Source organism: Bufo gargarizans, chromosome 4, assembly GCF_014858855.1.
Source record: "Bufo gargarizans isolate SCDJY-AF-19 chromosome 4, ASM1485885v1, whole genome shotgun sequence".
NCBI classification, from domain to species: Eukaryota; Metazoa; Chordata; class Amphibia; order Anura; family Bufonidae; genus Bufo; species Bufo gargarizans.
Genome location: NC_058083.1, coordinates 2,753,415 through 2,774,822, shown reverse-complemented (window position 1 = coordinate 2,774,822; position 21,408 = coordinate 2,753,415).

Here is a 21,408-nt window from a genome sequence, read left to right as displayed (position 1 = left end):
GGCTACTCTACTGAAAAGTGGGAATTTTTTGAACAGCTAGACAAATAGTTTGGACCCAATGATTATCCACCCCTCACCAGTCTGGTTGGAGATCTCGCCTTCTGCACAGGGGACACAGTAGTAGCAGCATTTCTGTTTTCCTTCCAGTGGGACTTTCCTGTATCCGGGGAGACAGCTCTCACTACAGGTGGATTGCGGTGTCTGGAATGAAGAGTCACAGGCTGACAATGTGCATTACCACCACTCGATCTTTACATCACATTGCAGAGAATGATTTGTAAGTAAAAGTTTTGACATAAAAAATCATTTACAGCTCTCTATGATAAAGAACATATCTTATGTAAAATTTACCATCAAAAATCGTGAATCCCATACTATAGAACTGTCATTTATCGAAAACTGTAGACGACCATTGTCTTCATGGAGATGTCCCACCGTTTGTGTCCCCACAGTACTGTTAGCGTACACATTGTAATTCACCAGATCAAATCTTGCTGGAAAATTTCCTTTCTCATCAAGGTGAATGGAATCTCCACCAGAAGTTGTAAAATGAACTCTTCTTATATATTGGTTGAGCTAAAAGTGAAATAACAAGAGAACAATAATGATGAGAAATCCAGGAGAACCAGATACTGACAGCAGATGATGATCCAGGGGTCCAGGAACAGAAGTAGTAGACCGTGGACTCACACTGGGAGCCATCATTTCATACTGGAATATTTCTGATGTTTACCCATCCATTTGAGGAGCCAATTTACTTTTAGCCGTTTCCTTCGGATATGGAGGCAATAAATAACTGTAAGTTATCTTTCCTTAACACACAAGCCATTGCTGTATTAAAGCATGTCCTTATCTCTAACCTGGATAAGTGCAATTCACCAGAGGCCATGAATTATCCACTGGGTATTTTGGTGTACATTAGAGATGAGCTATCCTTTTGAGAACTGGTTCGGTTCAGGTTTGCAGAATTTCTTTGTCACATGTCTCATGCTTTTTCATATTCCAAAGCTTCCAAAAATTGTCCCTTATCAGGGGCAGATGATGTATTTTCTATCCCATAACATGTGGTATGGGATTTAAAAAAACACTGGATTTTTGGGAGACCAAGCATCCAAAATTTAGGCCTTAATGGGGTCAGAATGGCTACCCATATAACAATCACAAGAGTTAATTGTCAGAAGAATATTTGGTTTAAATTCTCCCTTTTAATTGGGAGCCGTGCCATCGGGATGTGGAAAGGGTAGGGTATTACAGGCACGTGGTCGCAATAGTAGCAGCAACAGAAGCAGCATAGCATGGAACGTACTGTACAAGACAATAGGTTGGCTGTCTATGGGTAACAGTTGGGGTAGAAGTAGTATTAGTAGTGGTAGTAGCAGTGATACCGTAGGGTTTATAATGGTCGAAGTAGGAGATTATCAGTGAGGAGTAGCAGCTGAGTTGGTAGCAGCAGCAGCCATATGGTACATGTTGGCAGACAGACAGTAACAGAGGCATGGTGGTGGAAGTGTCATGATGGCAGCAGCAGACATACTGAACATGATTGTAGGCAGACAGCAACAGAAGCAAGCTAGGGCACCATCACCAATGCCAAATCTATTCATCTGCCTCAGGCAGGCTTGGTTCATTTTAACAAAAGTGATGTTTTAGACACTGAAGGGGGAGAACTTGGTCTGTTTGAATGTCATTGTGCCCCCCGCCACTCTGAAAGCCATCTCTGAGATGACACTAGAGGTTGCGCAAGAAACAATACAGAGAACATATTGGATCAGTTAGGGCCACTGTTTTAGTCTGCCTGCCTAGAAGTCCATGGGGTCAGGGAACGGGGTATGCGCCAGAGACTGACCAGAATTTAGGTATGACTGAACCTGGACAATAAGGCGGGAGTTATCGGCTTGCTGATTGGCCTCAGCCTGACAGGGCACATGAAAAAACGGTTCCATCATGTTTAGGAGACTGAACTGGCTATTCGTGCAGCTTCTGCTGGATGTGGCATCAGGAGGTGGGGGACTCTTCAGGGGGCGGAGAGGGGCCTCCCTTTTGGACACTCAGGCTTCTGGTCACCAAAAACAGTTTTTCTGTCATTTTGCTTTGATAGCGAAGGTTTAAAAACATAGCTATCCAGTAGTCATCAGACTGCTTGATGTCAACGATCCTTCTCTTACTGTGTAAGCAAGCGCAGCTCTCCATTCTAGCCAATGTGTCTGAGGAGCCAGTTGTTTAGGCTCTGTCCCACACTGAGTCAATTGGGTGTTATGGCAGATGTCGCCGCCATGAAGGGCGGAGCTAGCACCGGAGCTGAATGGCTGTGTCCGGCTGAGGCTCCTGCTATTATCCTGCTGTGGGGACAGCATTCTTTAGCAAAACCACTCCAAAATGGTGAAATACGGAGGCACTAAGCATGGAGATCCTACCCCTCAAGCAAAAGCTCCATCAGCGGCGTCTGATATGACTAAATATCTTAAAAAGCAGCAAGCACCTGCTCAGATCAAGGATCCTAAGATAGCCGCGGCTCCCTGCTTTACCGCGAGTTCCCATGCTGCAGACCTCTCTGATGAAGAGGACGAGCCAGAGGAGTCGGGTGAGTCAAAAAAACTCCCGATTTCTCACCGTTTTATCAGGCAAGCCCTGGAGGAAGCCCTAAACCCTATTTACTTCAAGCTGCAGGAGGTGGCCTAAGACGTCCAGCACATAGGCCACAGGGTTGACTCACTAGAATCTGTTCAAGCCGCTTCTCTGAAGCACAGCGAAGCGGTCTCCCAGTCACTCTCGCACTGCCAAGTGCACATTAACCAATTATATACCTCCCTGGAGGATCAAGAGAACCGGGGTAGACGGAATAACTTACACTTCAGAGGAGTCCCCGAATCAGTCGCGGCTACTGACATTCCTGCTGCGATAATGAAAATGGTCGCAGCAATATTTGGGGATTTCGACCCATCTATGCTGATTATTGAAAGAGCTCACTGGGTGTTACGCCCACATCCTAAAGAAAATTATCCACCGAGGGACATTATAAGTCGCTTCCTGAATTTCCAGGACAAAGAAGCCATACTAAAGGCGGACAGATCAGCTCCTTCTATACTCCTGGACGGGGTCCCTATCCAGATTTATCAGGATCTGTCACCATCTACTCTCCAGAAAAGAAGGGCCTTGCAAACTCTCACCTCCCTCCTTAATGAAAGGAAGATCCCATACAGGTGGACATTTCCCTTTTGGATTGTCATTCCTAGCTTCAGGCAAGAGGATTCTCATCTCGTCCTTTCTCAACTTACCTGAAGCGTATAAAGCACTGGACATACTGCCTCTGGACATTCAGGATTGGGATAAAGTGCAGGACATCACCTCATTACCTTCCCTTCCGTCCCTACAACCATGGGAGTTTTCCACTACTCCCAAGAAGCAGAAGTCCAAGAAGTCCAAGGATTCCACCACCACTCCTAAGAAGATCCCTGCTCCACAGGAAGGACTCTGAATCCTCAATATATGTTCAGTATTCAGTTCTTTTCTAAGTTTAACCATCATTATTGTATGCTATACATTTTTCTGTCACATTTTTCACTGTGACAGCTCTAGAGGTGATTTTTCAGCAGTCTACATTGTATTAAGTAATGCTACAATGCAATGTCTAATGCTCCCTGTCTCACCCTTCCTGTCATTGCTTTACCTTTCTACCCCTTTCTCTTAAACTTGTTCCTCACCTTATTTGCATTTCTTCTCCTTTTTCTTATTGCTTTTCATCACTACTGCTTCTTTTATGTGGTCTTCAGTACAAATCCTCCCCCACCTTCATGCAGGTTTTATGGGAACTACCCACTCTCCCCCTCTTATAATGCTAGTCAATTCCATATTCTTTATGTTTTTTACTAGGACTTGGATTTTTCCTTGTCGTTTTTCGGTTTTACAAGTTGTTTTCTCAATGTTGTTGTTGGGCATACAGTGTGTGCCTCTACCCTGCTCTATCTCCTGATAATATTTGCTTTAGATATGGTTGATTTGAACTTAGTTTCCTTCAATGTTAAAGGTCTTAGGTCCCCCTCCAAGCGATGTCAAATTTTCTCCTTGCTCTGGAAAGAAAAGAGTAATGTTGTTTTTCTACAAGAAACACATTTCAAGAACAATAATTTCCCCAACCTATCATATTCCAAATTCCCTTTATGGTACCATTGTGGAGCAGATGGCCCTGCCTCAAGGGGGGTCAGTATTGGGTTTCGTAGGGGCACCCCATTGACCTATTTGAATTATATACGGGACCCAGACGGTTGATACATCATTCTGAAAGGCCATGTATGCCAAGCTCTTTACACGTTTGTAAATGCCTATGCACCCAATACTGACCAACCTCGTTGGTTTGCTGACCTCTTAACTTTGGTGGAGAGCCACAGAGAAGGTATCCTGATTCTAGCAGGTGAGCTCAACCTAACCCTTAGCCCCTTTGTTGACACTTCCTCTAAGAAATCTGCTTTATCTGCAAGAGCAATCTGCGCTACTTTGGCTAGGCTACACAATTTAGGACTCACTGATGTATGGAGATGTTTAAATCCTTCTACCTCTGATTACTCTTTTTATTCCCCAGTTAACAACTCTTACAGCAGAATTTACTATATCCTGGTGGCGAAAGAGTATCTCCAACTGTGTTCTGAAGCTAGAATAGGAGTCATGACCTTCTCCGATCATGCCCCAGTCTTCTGTTACCCTACGGGACCGGGTAGGTCGCCCTGCTGGAGGCTCAACTAATCCATCCTGGGTAAAGATAGTCATAAAAACCGTATTAATTCCTTACTGAAAGAATACTTTTCTATTAATCTTTCTCCCTCAATTTCTCCCAATGTGTTATGGGATGCACATAAGGTTTATATTAGAGGCCATTTAATCAGCCTGTGTTCATTTTTAAAGAAGGAATCTGAGAAAAGGCTAAATTTCCTCCTATCCCAGATTAATTCTTTAGAGAAAACACATAAAATCTTCCTGCTTCAACAGCATTAATCTGAATTGTCTACACTCAAAACTGAACTTAAAAATATGCTTAATGAACGTTCAGCCAGGTTTTTCTTATCTTCACAACAGAAGTTCTACGCTCACGGCGATAAAGCCACCAAATTCCAGATGCAGAGAATCAAACGAAGGAAACTAGCTAGCCATGTTCAAAGCATAACTAGCTCCTCAGGCAAAATGCTTTTTAAATCTGAAGAAATAGCAGAACAATTCAGATTGTACTATGAATACCTCTACAAACTCCCTTCACCCCCCCCCCCCCCCCCCTCCCGGACCCTGAGCTAGATAAGAAACACAACATTTCTATATTTCTCAATAAATTAAAACTCCCATCCCTCACCCCTCCCCAGCAAGATAGACTCACTGCCCCTTTCACAATGTCCGATTTAAAGGAGGCTCTCAATTCCTCCCCCACTGGGAAATGCCCGGGACCTGACGGACTCCCTCTATCTTATTATAAAACCTTCTCAGACACCCTCCTCCCCTATCTTCTCTCTGTATGTAATGGTGCTCTACTCAATTCCCCTATCTCGACTGATATGTCCAGAGCCACTATAACTATCATCCCTAAACCTGGGAAGGATCCCTCTTCTTGTGCAAACTATGTGCATTTCCCTTCTCAACACCGATCTGAAACTTCTGGCTAAGATGCTAGCCAATAGATTACAACAGTTATTACCCTCCCTGATCCACTCAGACCAGGTTGGTTTTGTTAAAGGTAGAGAAGGGAAAGACAATGTGATGAAAATTTTAAATGCCCTATTTTTCTCATCCCATAAAGCCACTACCTTGGTCATGCTTGGCACAGATGCTGAGAAAGCTTTTGACAGGATTGACTGGACTTAAATTAGGTTGGTACTTACAAGATTTGGTATCCCTGAATCTTTCTCAAATGCAGTTGGGGTCATGTACCACTCTTCCTCGGCATCTGTGTCAGTCAATGGCATCCTCTCCCCCCGCTTTCTTATTAAAAAAACGGCACCAGACAGGGTTGCCCCCTGTCCCCTCTTGTCTTCGTGTTGGTAATGGAAACTTTATTGCAGGCCCTAAGGCAACAGTCGGACATTACAGGTCTTAAGGTAGACGAACATGAGATTAAATTGGCAGCTTTTGCTGACGATCTTCTAATCATCACAACGAACCCTAAAAAATCTCTCCCAATTATTCTATCTATATTAGAAACTTTTGGTTCTCTCTCCAATTTCAAAATTAACCCAGCTAAATCCCAACTTATTCATAAAGGTCTCTCCCCGTCTGAGGTTAGATCTCTCCAATCTCACTCTCCCTTCAATTGGTCCACTCAACAATTCACATATTTAGGTGTTAAAATTTCCCCCAACTTGGCAGACTTATATAAGCTTAATTACCTTCCCCTAAAATCCATGGTTGCCCAGCTGGATTTGTTGGACCTCCCATACCTCTCTTGGTTCGGCAGGAAAAATATGGTATCCGCTCTGGTTCTCCCTAGACTGACGTACCTTATGCAGGCACTCCCAATAAAAATCCCCAAATCCTTCTGTATTACTTTTAACAGAGCAATCTGCAAATTTATCTGGAATGGTAAAAGACCCAGAATTTCACTTTCTACTCTTACCAAGCCAAAACAATTAGGAAGCATCGGTCTTCCCAATCCAGAAATGTACATGAGGGCCATTCACCTAGCCAGAGTAGTGGACTGGATCAGGTCCCCTCACCACAAGGTTTGGGTCCAGATGGAGAAGGCTTTTCGCCCTTCATCTCCCAGGGCACTTCTGTTATCCGGTAAACCTCCTCCACCTCTACAGAAAGTACTAAATCCTATGATACAAAGCACCCTGTCGGTATGGAATTGGTTTCCCCTTAAGATAACCTGTTAGCAACTCTGTCACTTCTTCTCACTCTGGGAGATTTGATGGATTTGGCGCCGCCTACTTTGAAACGGAGTTGTCCTGGCCCTATCAAATCCTCAGCTATCCCTATCTCTGATCTATTAGACGAAGTGGGCTGTGTTAAACCCCTCCAATCACTCTTTACAGACTTAAATTATTGCGCTGCTCTCACCTTCCTACAAAGGTTCCTCTCCTCTGAGATTTAACTAATACTTAAAGACTCCACTATTCCCCCCCTCTCATCGTGGTTTGATAAAATAGTAGGTTCAAAAAATCTCCTATGAAGACTATTTTGGTTATATACCGGCAACTAAAGTCCCCTTCTTCGCTTATTAAACCTGCTATCATCGGCTCCTGGGAGAAAGACTTGGGTCGCTTCCTATCTCCCACTGAAATATCCTCAGCTCTTATGATTCCTCATAAGATATCCAGGTGCATCCGCGTCCAGGAAAACGGATATAAGATTTTGATGAGATGGTATAAGACCCCCAAATCTATCTCCCTTTACTCCTCTAGCTGTTCTGATATATGTTGGAGGTGTAAAGGTACCTTTTTCCATATCTGGTGGAGCTGCCAACCTATCAATGACTGGTGGCGCAAAATAATATGTAAATGCAATCATATTGGTAAATCAGCTCTAACCTGCTCCCCTAAATTAGCTCTCCTGAACTTAGGTATTAAAGGTATGAATAAATGGGCGTGCATCCCTTCTTCTCATGCTTTTGGCTGCTGCCAGGTTATTTATCGCATCCCACTGGCTCTCCCCAGAAGTTCCTGACTTGGCCATATGGATACAAAAAGTGGACCAGATCTATAGGCTTGAAGAGATCTTACATTGGGAACTTCGTTCTAGGTCCACTTTTCTAGCCATCTGGTCTCCCTGGAAACAATTCAGAGGTTTCCTTTGACCTTCCCGACTTAAATTTGTAGTTTGATTTATCCCCCCTGAAATGCATAACTTTCCATTCTCTATGTACGGTAATTCTTGAGGCTTTGTGGAATGCACTAACCTATTAATGCCCTTTTTGTTACTTAGTTGTGTTCAACTCACAGTTATTATTACTGTGTATTATATTTCTGTTCTCCGCCTGTGCTTTATTTACAGGTCTACCTCATGCCTTTCATGTTTAGCTTGCTTCCTATGCATCTTAGGTACATAATATTTCATTGGTCTTAGTCTGAATATTGTCTGCGATATAACTCATTGTCACGTATTTCAATTATGTGCATACTATTATTCTGTATGTGACCATTATAAAAACAATATAAATTGCTATTACAAAAAAAAAAAAGATGTCGCCGTCATCATCATCACCCTCCACCTCCAACTCGTCCTCCAGTAGCAGCTCCTCCTTCATTTGAGTTTCTCCTTGTAGGTCTGCAACGAGGGACAGCAAGATGCATTAGCTGTTCTTCTTCTGCTGTTGTCCTTTGCTGCATGTAGGTAACCTGACAGGTGTCTCAGATGAGCTGCCATTGCCTGACCTCAAAACAACAGATGCTCCCTGCTGAGGCTGTCTGGTGCATGACAAAATAATTCACGGCTTTCCTCTGTCTGCACAGATGTTCTAGCATGTGCAATGATGAATTCCAGCAAATTGAAACATCATGGATTTAGCAGTGTAACAGCAGAACGTTCTGTCGCTGTAAGTCCAGGAGAGCATTCTATGCCACATAAGAATGGCTGAACTGTGTGGACAGTCTCCTGGATATTTCCACCACCAAGCCAATGTGCTTTTTTAAAAAGTGTTGCATGACTAGGTTAATCACATGTGCCCTGCAGGGATCATGTTATTGTGTTATTTGCCCCAGGTTCAGCCCTGTTTCTAAGATGTGGTCTTTATCAATGACCACCTGGCCTAATTGGAGACAGCCAGTGGAAGGTTTGCAGCTTCATGTACTTTAGCAACTGCTCTTCTGTGTGGCCCAGGCTGATCAGCTCAACACAGCATGGCAACATTTGACACATTATAGGAAGGAGGGGGACTGGGACTGACTCTGTCCCCTGCTTCTGTTGGAGACATAGAAACATAGAATGTGTCGGCAGATAGGAAGCATTTGGCCCATCTAGTCTGCCCAATATACTGAATACTATGAATAGCCCTTGGCCCTATCTTATATGAAGGATGGCCTTATGCCTATCCCATGCATACTTAAACTCCTTCACTGTATTTGCAGCTACCACTTCTGCAGGAAGGCTATTCCATGCATCCACTACTTCCTCAGTAAAGAGACAGAAGGGTATCCATGGAGGAGGAGGCAGATAAGTGCCTGGAGTGAGAGCCAGGCTGACACAATCATGGATGGCTCAAAATGACCTGGCCTTGTTGCTAGGATGCTGCCTTACAAAAAAATGTAACCCACTGGTCCATGAAAGACATGTTCTTCTCCTGCCCATAAGAGCTTCTCCAGGTATTCACCATGGCATGCACCTTGCTACACAGCAACAGTGTAGAAGAAAGGGTGATATTTGAATATATATATATACAGTGAGGAACAGAAGTATTTGAACTCCCTGCGATTTTGCAAGTTATCCCACATAGAAATCAGGGGTCTGAAATTCACATTGTAGTTGCATTCCCACTCTGAGAGACAGAATAAAAAGAATAAATCAGGAAATCACATTGTATGATTTTTAAAAAATGTTTTTGTCTTGCATTGCTGCTCATAAGTATTTGAACACCTGAGAAACAGCAAGAATTCTGGCTCTCAAAGACCTGCTACTGTGCCTTTTAAAAAGTCCACCTCTACTGCACTCATTAATCTAACTTAGTAGCACCTGTCTAAGCTCTTTAAAGACACATTTCCACCCCACAATCAGTCAGACGCCAACTACTACCATGGGCAAGACAAAAAAGCTGTCAAAAGACACCAGAGACAAAATTGTGGACCTCCACAAGGCTGGGAAGGGCTACGGGGCAATTGCCAAGCAGCTTGGTGAAAATACAGTTGATCAACTGTTGGAGCAGTAGAAAATACAGTAGATCAATGGAAGAGGCTAAAGACAACTATCAGTCTCCCTCGGACTGGGGCTCCAAGCAAGATCTCACCTCATGGGGTATCACTGATGATAAGAAAGGTGAGAAATCAGCCCAGAACTTCAAGGGAGTAGCTGGTCAATGACATGAAGAGAGCTGGGACCACAGTTTTAAAGGTCACTGTTGGTAGAACACTACACCGTCATGGTTTCAAATCATGCATTGCACTGAATGTTTCCCTGCTCAAGTCATCACATGTCAAGGTCCGTGTGACGTTTGCCAATGACCATCTGGATGATCCAGAGGAGGCATGCGAGAAAGTCATGTGGTCAGATGAGACAGAGTAGATTTTGGTCTAAACTTCACTCGTTGTGTTTAGAGGAAAAAGAAGGATGAGTTGCATCCCAAGAACACCATCCCTACTGTGAAGCATGGGGGTGGTAACATCATGCTTTGGGGGTGCTTTTCTGTGAAGGGGACAGGATAACTAAACTGTATTAAGGAGAGGATGAATGGGGACATTTATTGCGAGATTTTGAGCAATAACCTCCTTCCCTCAGTCAGAGCATTGAAGATGGGTTGTGGCTGGGTCTTCCAACATGACAACGACCCGAAGCACACAACCAGGATAACCAAGGAGAGCCCCCGTAAGAAGCATATCAAGCTTCTGGAGTGGCCTAGTCAGTCTCCAGACCTAAATCCAATAGAATATCTTTGGAGGGAGCTGAAACTCTGTGTTGCTCAGCGACAGCCCCGAAACCTGACAGACCTAGAGGAGATCTGTGTGGAGGAGTGGGCCAAAATCCCTGCTGTAGTGTGTGCAAACCTGGTCAAGAACTACAGGAAACGTTTGACCTCTAATTGCAAACAAAGGCTTCTGTACCAAATATTAACACTGAATTTAATCAGGGGTTCAAATACTTACAGTATGTTCAGCAGTGCAAGACAAATAAATTCTTTAAAAATCATACAATGTGATTTCCTTTTTTTATTTTTATTTTTTTATTCTCTCTCTCAGTGTGGGAATGCACCTGTGAGGGAAACCACACCTCGTGCCCGCTTGATGTCAACTACACCGAGCTCACGAGATACGGTATGGTCACTGATTACCAATGTGTGAGGTTACACCCTCCTGGAGGAGCATGTAAGGTCAGTCTTGGTACAGTTTTTACAGATTCCTCCTGTCCACAAGGGCACAGAGAGATAACAAGCTAAGAGAGCCTTTTCACTGCCCCAGTGAAACAGCGCTTTCTCAGCCAGGGAAGACTGCCACCAATTTCTTGTAAGAAAGTCCACTAACGGGATTATATAGGGTAAGAAACCAACGGTAGCGTATCACTAGGCCGAAACACAGATGTGGGAATTTGTGATCGAGATACTAGACAGCATAAAATTGAATTATATATTTAATTGCCTTAGGGGCTCACTAGACAATACACTATACACACAAGGACATATACAGTGGTCTGAGGTTACAAATACAGGTAGTATGGTAGAAACAGGATTAAACAGAGCCAAAGTCAGTTTACCAGATGGATGTGTCCTTTTGGGTTGTGATGAGTTCTTTGCTGTAGTCACATGGAGGGCAGTGATGTCAGCTGATTGCAGGTCTCCCTAAACACATGGCACAATGTGACCTTCCTTCAGAGAAAGACACACCCGCCTGCTGGCACAAGCCTTTTAACCTGTAGCCGGCCCCTCCCCTCCTGGCCTCTGGAAGGGGTCCACCCCTCCTCTGCTGGCCTGGCAGCACACGAGCCACAAAACCGATTAGGGCTCATGGCTCCAGACCAGAATGTCACAGGGAGGTGGTTTTTGGACCAATGGATACGCATGGGTTCCGGCTACCAGTAGAGTCCAAGCATGGTACCGTTATTTTCTTTCTGTGGGGAGATATGTATAACTCCCTTCCCCGGCCTCCCACCGCCAGACTATGACCACGGGCCTGTTCGTCGTGGCCACAGGGACACAAATGTGTATCTGGTTTATGTATGTAATGCACGGGCGATTGAACTGCTGGCTCCAACCTGTCTGATAATCTGAGTGAAGTGGTGAATGGCTTAGACCTCATGCTGAGAGATTCTTCCTGTCACATCAGCTTGGTTCCTGTCTGACTGGATGGAAGTGTGAAAAGTTGTAAACACTAGTGGACTGCTAGAGGTCCTCTTCCATCTGCTGGCTTTGAAGCAGGGCCCCCCTGTGAAGCTCACTACCTCCGCTATCTGACAAGCAGAGGGTTGAAGTGAGAACTTATTTTGCATGTACACTGACCAAGGTGAATTAAATGAAAATGATGGCTGCCATTAAACAATAATCCATATTCCTGACAGCACCTACAATGTGAATTTCAGACCCCTCCATGATTTCTAAGAGGGAGAACTTACAAAATCGCAGGGTGTTCAAATACTGCTGTTACTCACTGTGTGTTTTTATATATATATATATATATATATATATATATATGTATATATATAGGCCTTGTATGGCCACTCCATTATGGGCCCAATATATGTGTGGGGATGTGTATATGTATACATGTATACTTAACTCCTTTTGTAACAGAGCACAGAGCTAGCGGAAGCTGAGCTTGCTGTAGGATGTGGCTCGTTTTGGACCTGGGTCCAGTAGTTCTCGAGCTGACCACAATATAAGCAGATCCGACACTACCAGTTCTTTTGGAGGTGTTGACTGTACATTACATCCACTCTTTTTTGCCACTGTGGCCACTACCCTCTTCCTCAGATGCATTTTACTCCACTTTCGCACTCCTTTTTCATCTTCCAGGTCCTGGAAGTTATCATCGGAGATCTCTCCCTCCCTATCACTTTTTATCAGACTGTGATATATATTATGGTGGTCTCCCTGGCCACCCTCTCCATTCCATGCTCTGTACTTGCCCCGACTGCTAATGTCGCTGTCTGTTGAACTGCCTGGAGATGACCTGACATAGATTTCGGCCTATTTCAGTTTTTTTTCCCTCAGAGATTTGAAACAGTACTCTGGATTGTAAAACTTGCACTTTAAACTTGTATTGCTATTTGTGCACCCCACACCAACACTTGAACTGTCTGGAGATGCTCTGTCACAGCTTTCAGCCTACTAATTCAAGTGTTTTCACTTGTATTGTGGTTAAAACCCCCACATCCACCAAGACTTGAACTGTGGAGGAAAGGTGGTTTAATTGCCCAGTATAATTTATATTCAATTTTACTTATAGAATAATGGCGTTATTCACTACAATGCAACACATTTAAAAACATTTAAAAACAATACATAATCTACTTAATGAAAATCAATTGCTCAGCAGCAGATCTGCTATAATGCATTGCATTTTGTACAAACAGTTAGGAAAGAAGACTATAGAAAATTTAGGAGTGAAAAAAGTGTCTTTCTGTTCGTGAGAAAAAAAATGTCTTGCCAGTAACTGCTTTTTTTCATAAATCTCTTTTTAATGAAAATAATATATTAAATACAAAATGAGCCGCATGCAGGCAGCAATGCCAATCCCCAACTGTACAATTGCCCCCATTCCCATTGAAAAGGTAGTCCATCGAAGTGACGCAATGTCCACCTGAGACACAATTGGATTAGTAGAACTACAGGTAACAGCACACTGCTAGTCAATTGCGCAAAGATAAAAGCAAACACTGAAAAAATAATGGCAGCTTGGTGGCCATACTTACTGCAAGTGCAGTTAGAAGCTCTTTGCACATATAATTGATCAATACATATGTCGAGCCCATCTACCAGACGTCAAGGTGGCTTCTAATCAGATGGGTCCTACTCTAACATGCCTCTCCTGGGCTTACAGCCTACAATCTGGGCAAAGTAGTACCAAGCTGTATCCCACATGCCTCTCTCAGGCTGTGAGCCTGCAGTATGGGCAAAGTGGAATACAGCTGTACAAGCTATCTAATTAAAAGCACATAGTAAATGGGCGGTGGTGCACGGTTCAATCTCACCACCAGAGGGCGCCACCCCCCTAGTGGCAGTGACTACAGTGAAGAAAAACTAGCGAACCAGCACCTCCATAATAAGTAAATTTTCTCAAATTTACTTATTATGGAGGTGCTGGTTCGTTTGTTTTTCTTCCCTGTATTCACTGCCACTAGGGTGGTTGCGCCCTCTGGTGGTGAGATTGAACCGTGCACAATCGCCTATTTACCATGTGCTTTTAATGATCGTGCAGGCGCAGGCTGCAGGCGAGATTTCTCGTGGCCGATAGGAAGAAGAACGGGGCATTTCTTGAAGGTAGAAGATGACGTGGCGAGGGGGCGGAACCGTTTTCCTGGGCTGTGGAAGGTTATTTCAGGATCAGGAGGCGTTCTTGGGCTTCAAATCAAGGTGAGCTGGGCACTGAAGGGGGGCGTCACTGGGCTCCAGAGAGGGAAAAAAAACGCCCCTCTGAGCACCTTAGAGCTTCATTAGCATATCAGAAAAATATATTTTTTTATCAAAATGACAAAACAAAATAAAGTAAGAAGACCGCTGCAGGAAATAAGGTACTTTACTGAACATGGCAATGGTGAAAGCATAAAATGCTAAAAGCAGGTGACAGATTCCCTTTAAATCAAAATAAATCAAAATAGATTTCTACAGTCATTCTGTGAGGAGGATCTGTAACAGAAGTAACATCAGTGTGTATGGTATTTTAGCCAGGGTGACCAGGTTCACCTAAAGCACTCATGTCTACGCTCTATCCAAGACGTGAGTTCCTCAAGTCTGCAGAGTTGGTCAAACCTGTACAACCACTTCTGATGTGAAGGGGAGGAAGAGCTCAACCAGTGTAGTGGTATTAACAGTTTGGCTGCTAAAATGAGAAAAGTAGCCAGTGCTGTTTTGCATGGGCAGAATGAAGGGAATCTTGCCAAAGTAGAACCTGATTTGGAGTTGGTGATGGAGGTTCTGGACACACCAAGTTAATTACATCTTCTATTTTGTCCCAAAAAGGTTGGATTTTAGTGCTAAATCACCATATATGTTATATAGTCCAGGGGCAGGCTTGGACTGGCCCACCGGGGAGCCAGGAAAATCCTCAGTGGTCCCCTGCCTAGTTGAAGCCCCACTCCTCTCCTGAGAAGCTCCGCCCCTCAGGACATCTCTCTCACCAGGAGCAGCTCCAAAGACTGGACTAAATACTAGGTTGTGGTTACAGGACCTGTGGTGATGTCACAGTCACGTGATCAGCCATGTGCATGGGAGGAGTTAGGGGAACACAGGCTCCATGTAAGACTGTGCTGGTGGAGATGCAGAGGTACTTTATGTATGGAAGGTGTGTATAAAGCAGGGATATGTCAGTGTAACCAGTCTATTGTACAGTTTTTTGTGCGTAATGTGCACACACTAGTTATATCTGTGTAATGGACATGTGGTAGAGCTGTGTATGTAATATGTATATAGTAGCATCAGGTGGGCGCAGTGTATACCAGCTTCAGGCGGGTGCAGTGTATAACTGCGTCAGGCAGGGGCAGTGTATGACTGCGTCAGGCGGGCGCAGTGTATGGGTGCGTCAGGCGGGCACTGTGTATGGCAGCTTAAGGGAGGCGCAGTGTATGGCAGCGTCAGGGAACCCTGTGTATGGCAGCTTCAGGCGGGCGCAGTGTACGGAAGCATCAGGTGGGCCCTGTGTATGGCAGCGTCAGGTGGGCCCTGTTTGTGGCAGCTGCAGGCGGACACAGTGTATGTCAGCATCAGGCGGGCGCAGTGTATGGCAGCATCAGGTGGGCGCTGTGTATGGCAGTTTTAGCGAGGCGCTGTGTATGGCAGCGTCAGGTGGTCGCAGTGTATGGCAGCGCCAGGGGGGTGCTGTGTATGGCAGCGCCAGTGAGGCGCTGTGTATGGCAGCGTCATGAGGCCGCTGTGTATGGCAGCGTCAGGCATTCGCAGTTATGACTGCGTCAGGCAAGCACAGTGTATGGCAGCGTCAGGTGGGCGCTGTGTATGGCAGCTTCAGCGAGGCCCTGTGTATGGCAGCGTCAGGGGGGCGCTGAGTATGGCAGCGTCAGGCGGGCGCAGTGTATGGCAACGTCAGGTGGGCGATGTGTATGGCATCTTCAGGGAGGCCCTGTGTATGGCAGCGTCAGGGGAGGAGCTGTGCATGGTAGCGTCAGTGGGGAGCTATGTATGGCAGTGACAGGTGACTTCAGTGTATGGCAGCTTCAGGCGGGCGCAGTGTATGGCAGCTTCAGGCGGGCGCAGTGTATGGCAGCATCAGGCGGGCGTAGTGTATGGCAGCATCAGGCGGGCGCGGTGTATGGCAGCGTCAGGCGGGCGCTGTGTATGGCAGCGTCAGGCGGGCGCTGTGTATGGCAGCGTAAGGCCGGCGCTTTGTATGGCAGCGTAAGGTCGGTGCAGTGTGTGGCAGCATTAGGTAGGCACTAAGTATGGCAGTGTGTGGCAGCATCAGGTGGGCGCTGTGTAGCAGTGGTCTTATGTTTAGTGTATAATGTTGGATAAATTTAAAATTGTCTACATTTGTTTCTGCATGAGAGACTAGCAATGGTTTCCCTGCAGAAAGATCAGCCTGATAACGTTATGTGGGCCTATGCATTATATATGTGAATTAATGCAAAATTTTTACTCCTCCCCGGCTAAAAATACTTCTGAAAATTGTTAAAAGCAGTATATTTACTCTTCTGGAAAAAATGTAGTGTGGCCTGTAGTCTATATATTAATGAGAAGTGGCAGGCAGCCCCAGCTTTCTGCTGGCACGCGCCGTTGCCTGCCGCTTCAATAGGAGGAGCAGAGCTACACAGACATACAGAAGGTGGCCAGATGATCTTGATCATCTCGCCACTTAACTTGCCAATGACGCTGCCATCAATCAGTGGGCGGCAGGACTCGCCTCTTGATACAAGTGGTGCGGTGCCTGCGCTTCCTTCTCACTCCCTGCGCTGCACGCACGCTCCGTCTTCACCGAGCCCTGCCGCCCGCCCATATTCTAGAGTCTGCAGACCACGGCGGCGGGCTTTTACTGTGCTCCTGAGTGTGCAGACATGCTGGTGCTGCTGTGTCCCCCATAAAACAGAAGCAGTCTGTGACTCAGTGGTGGACATCACAGGCTGCCGCTAGTCCCCCAAGACAGTATTATATGACATACAGTCAAGTCCATAATTTTTGGGACACCGACACAATTCTAACATTTTTGGCTCTATACACCACCACAATGGATTTGAAATGAAACAAACAAGGTGTGCTTTACCTGCAGACTGTCAGCTTTAATTTGAGGGTATTTACATCCAAATCAGGTGAAAGGTGCAGGAATTACAGCAGTTTGCATATGTGCCTCCCACTTGTTAAGGGACCAAAAGTAATGGGACAGAATAATAATCATAAATCAAACTTTCACTTTTTAATACTTGGTTGCAAATCCTTTGCAGTAAATTTGAGCCTGAAGTCTGGAACGCATAGACATCACTAGACGCTGGGTTTCATCCCTGGTTTCATCCCAGGCCTCTAATGCAACTGTCTTCAGTTCCTGCTTCTTCTTGGGGCATTTTCCCTTCAGTTGTGTCTTCAGCAAGTGAAATGCTCAATCGGATTCAGGTCCGGTGATTGACTTGGCCATTGCATAACATTCCACTTCTTTGCCTTAAAAAACTCTTTGGTTGCTTCTGCAGTATGCTTTGGGTCATTGTCCATCTTCACTGTGAAGCACCGTTCAATGAGTTCTGAAGCATTTGGCTGAATATGAGCTGATAATATTGGCCGAAACACTTCAGAATTCATCCTGCTGCTTTTGTCAGCAGTCACATCATCAATAAATACAAGAGAACCAGTTCCATTGGTAGACATACATGCCCACGCCATGACACTACCACCACCATGCTTCACTGATGAGGATGCTTAGGATCATGAGCAGTTCCTTTCCTTCTCCATACTCTTCTCTTCCCATCATTCTGGTAAAAGTTGATCTTGGTCTCATCTGTCCATAGGATGTTGTTCCAGAACTGTGCAGGCTTTTTTAGATGTCGTTTGGCAAACTCTAATCTGGAGCTGCATTTATGTTCTGAGCTTAGTTCTGGTGCTGTATACATGTACTGAGGATGGTTCTGATATAGTATTTTGTATGTCCTGAGCAGTGATGGTCAGTTTGCAGTGTTCGCTAGCGAACACATGCGGGCTGCCATCTTTAGTAAGGTAGGCTCACTCGTCCAGCGATGCATAGGTAAGCCCTTACCTGTGCCTGTGCTGGGAGCTGGTCTGAAATCAAATGCAGTCACCGGGAGCAGGCAGTTCCGAGAACAGCCCAATGAAGGCCCCCGGCAGCTGTTCTTGGAACTGCCTGCTCCCGGTGACTGCATTTGATTTCAGACCGTCTCTTGGCACAGGTAAGTGCTTACCTGTGCATCGCCGGATGGGTGAGTCTACCTTACTAAAGATGGCAGCCCGCATGTGTTCACTGGCGAACACTGCGAACTGACCATCACTGGTCCTGAGCTTGGGTCTGGTGCTGTGTTTATGTATTGAACTTGATATGACAATATGTCATAGTACTACTATATCTTAAATAGATCTGCCATATCATATTTAGTAATCCACAGCCTATGGAAAGGACAGTCCCATTGTTGTCACCACCTGATGCTTCTTATTCTAAAAGGATCTCTACTAGTTTGACTTCTCTGCAACTAACTAATAACTTACTCAGTAACTTTGGCTCAGATGAACAGAAACTGATTTTAAGTCACCTGAATAGTGAAAATATGAACCAGATTCTACATACAATATATATATATATATATATATATATATATATATATCTTCATATTTTGCATATAAAAATTTATAGAAATATTACAAATACTAAATAGTCTGGATGTCTGAAGATCTCACCTTCAAAGCAACTTTTGAACTCTGAATGGTAAATAATTTGGGATGTTCTTGTATTTTATGTGAGTAGATCAGATGATGTAAGGCATAAGCCACAATATACACTGCAGAGTACACACTGAATGTGTAACGGAAATTGTCTACATCATACCAGGAGCGATCCACATTACCCAGAACATCTCTTTCATTGCATGGTCTGTATAAATGATATGCTCCAAGGCTGCAATAAAGATAATCTTCCCATACATCAAACATCAGGTCAATGTCAGGATATTTTAGAGGATCGGCTGTGAGTAAATATTCTTTTAATCCTGGAATTCTTCCTTTTTGAAGCATGAGCCAGAAAGATCCTTGAAATGTTGTGAATGTGAGTATTTCTCCAGGAAAAACAAGTGACAGTATGATGACAACTTTCCTAGGACGGAGGTCCTTAGACAATATTAAGTTCAATGACTGTAAGCCATATGTGTAACCAATAAATATAATCACATTGCAGTGAGTCTTTTTTATTTTATAGAGCACCTTCCTGGAGGCCATAGATCGCTTAAAAAGAGCATAATCACTGACAGATTCTCTATAAGCTATGCAGACCCCGCTCCGTGTTATTACTTTGTAGAGGTCCATGCTGGTTTGTTGGCTGCTCTCATCATCTGCTGTCACCATCCCCACCCAGCTCCAGCCAAAATGTTCCAGTAGGAGGACAATGGCTTCATACTGAGTGGACCCATCAGGGACTGTGCGAGAGAAATAAGGGAACAGGAGCTTGTTACTGAAGATGGGCTCCATCGCTCCATAGCTGATCTATAGGAAGAGAACAGAGAGTAGTGAAGTTTGAAAAATTTTTAGTCGGACGCTTCATTGACTGTTTAAAAAACAATCTATTCAATCCACATTGATTTGTCATGAAGCGCTTTATAAATCAGCTATTTCCCAGCCTGCAGGGAGAGTGTATCTTGGTGCACATCACTGTGCATTGCAGGAACATGCATAGCTAGTCCGTTGTGGTAGTGAAACAGTTACTGTGTGTCAGTATGACTGGAAGTTGACAGGCGTCACTCTTACAATTTATTCATAGTTCACTTATTTGGTCAGTTACGGGTCAAAAACTGACCAAACAACTGAAGTGTGAACTCAGCCTTAGGCTGGGTTCAGACCTGAGCATTTTACAGCGTGTTCCTACGCACTGTAAAACGCTCAACAAGCAAGAACCAATGATTCCCTATGGGAATGGTTCTCACCTGAGCGTTTTACAGCGCGTAGGATCGCGCTGTAAAACGCCTGACGCCTCAAGAAGTACAGGAGCACCTTTGGAGCGTCTTGTCGCGTGTTCCCGTACATACAGGGAGTGCAGAAATATTAGGCAAGTTGTATTTTAGAGGATTAATTTTATTATTGAACAACAACCATGTTCTCAATGAACCCCAAAAACTCATTAATATCAAAGCTGAATATTTTTGGAAGTAGTTTTTAGTTTGTTTTTAGTTTTAGCTATTTTAGGGGGATATCTGTGTGTGCAGGTGACTATTACTGTGCATAATTATTAGGCAACTTAACAAAAAACAAATATATACCCATTTCAATTATTTATTTTTACCAGTGAAACCAATATAACATCTCAACATTCACAAATATACATTTCTGACATTCAAAAACAAATCAGTGACCAATATAGCCACCTTTCTTTGCAAGGACACTCAAAAGCCTGCCATCCATGGATTCTGTCAGTGTTTTGATCTGTTCACCATCAACATTGCGTGCAGCAGCAACCACAGCCTCCCAGACACTGTTCAGAGAGGTGTACTGTTTTCCCTCCTTGTAAATCTCACATTTGATGATGGACCACAGGTTCTCAATGGGGTTCAGATCAGGTGAACAAGGAGGCCATGTCATTAGATTTTCTTCTTTTATACCCTTTCTTGCCAGCCACGCTGTGGAGTACTTGGACGCGTGTGATGGAGCATTGTCCTGCATGAAAATCATGTTTTTCTTGAAGGATGCAGACTTCTTCCTGTACCACTGCTTGAAGAAGGTGTCTTCCAGAAACTGGCAGTAGGACTGGGAGTTGAGCTTGACTCCATCCTCAACCCGAAAAGGCCCCACAAGCTCATCTTTGATGATACCAGCCCAAACCAGTACTCCACCTCCACCTTGCTGGCGTCTGAGTCGGACTGGAGCTCTCTGCCCTTTACCAATCCAGCCACGGGCCCATCCATCTGGCCCATCAAGACTCACTCTCATTTCATCAGTCCAGAAACCTTAGAAAAATCAGTCTTGAGATATTTCTTGGCCCAGTCTTGACGTTTCAGCTTGTGTGTCTTGTTCAGTGGTGGTCGTCTTTCAGCCTTTCTTACCTTGGCCATGTCTCTGAGTATTGCACACCTTGTGCTTTTGGGCACTCCAGTGATGTTGCAGCTCTGAAATATGGCCAAACTGGTGGCAAGTGGCATCTTAGCAGCTGCACGCTTGATTTTTCTCAGTTCATGGGCAGTTATTTTGCGCCTTGGTTTTTCCACACGCTTCTTGCGACCCTGTTGACTATTTTGAATGAAACGCTTGATTGTTCGATGATCACGCTTCAGAAGCTTTGCAATTTTAAGAGTGCTGCATCCCTCTGCAAGATATCTCACTATTTATTACTTTTCTGAGCCTGTCAAGTCCTTCTTTTGACCCATTTGGCCAAAGGAAAGGAAGTTGCCTAATAATTATGCACACCTGATATAGGGTGTTGATGTCATTAG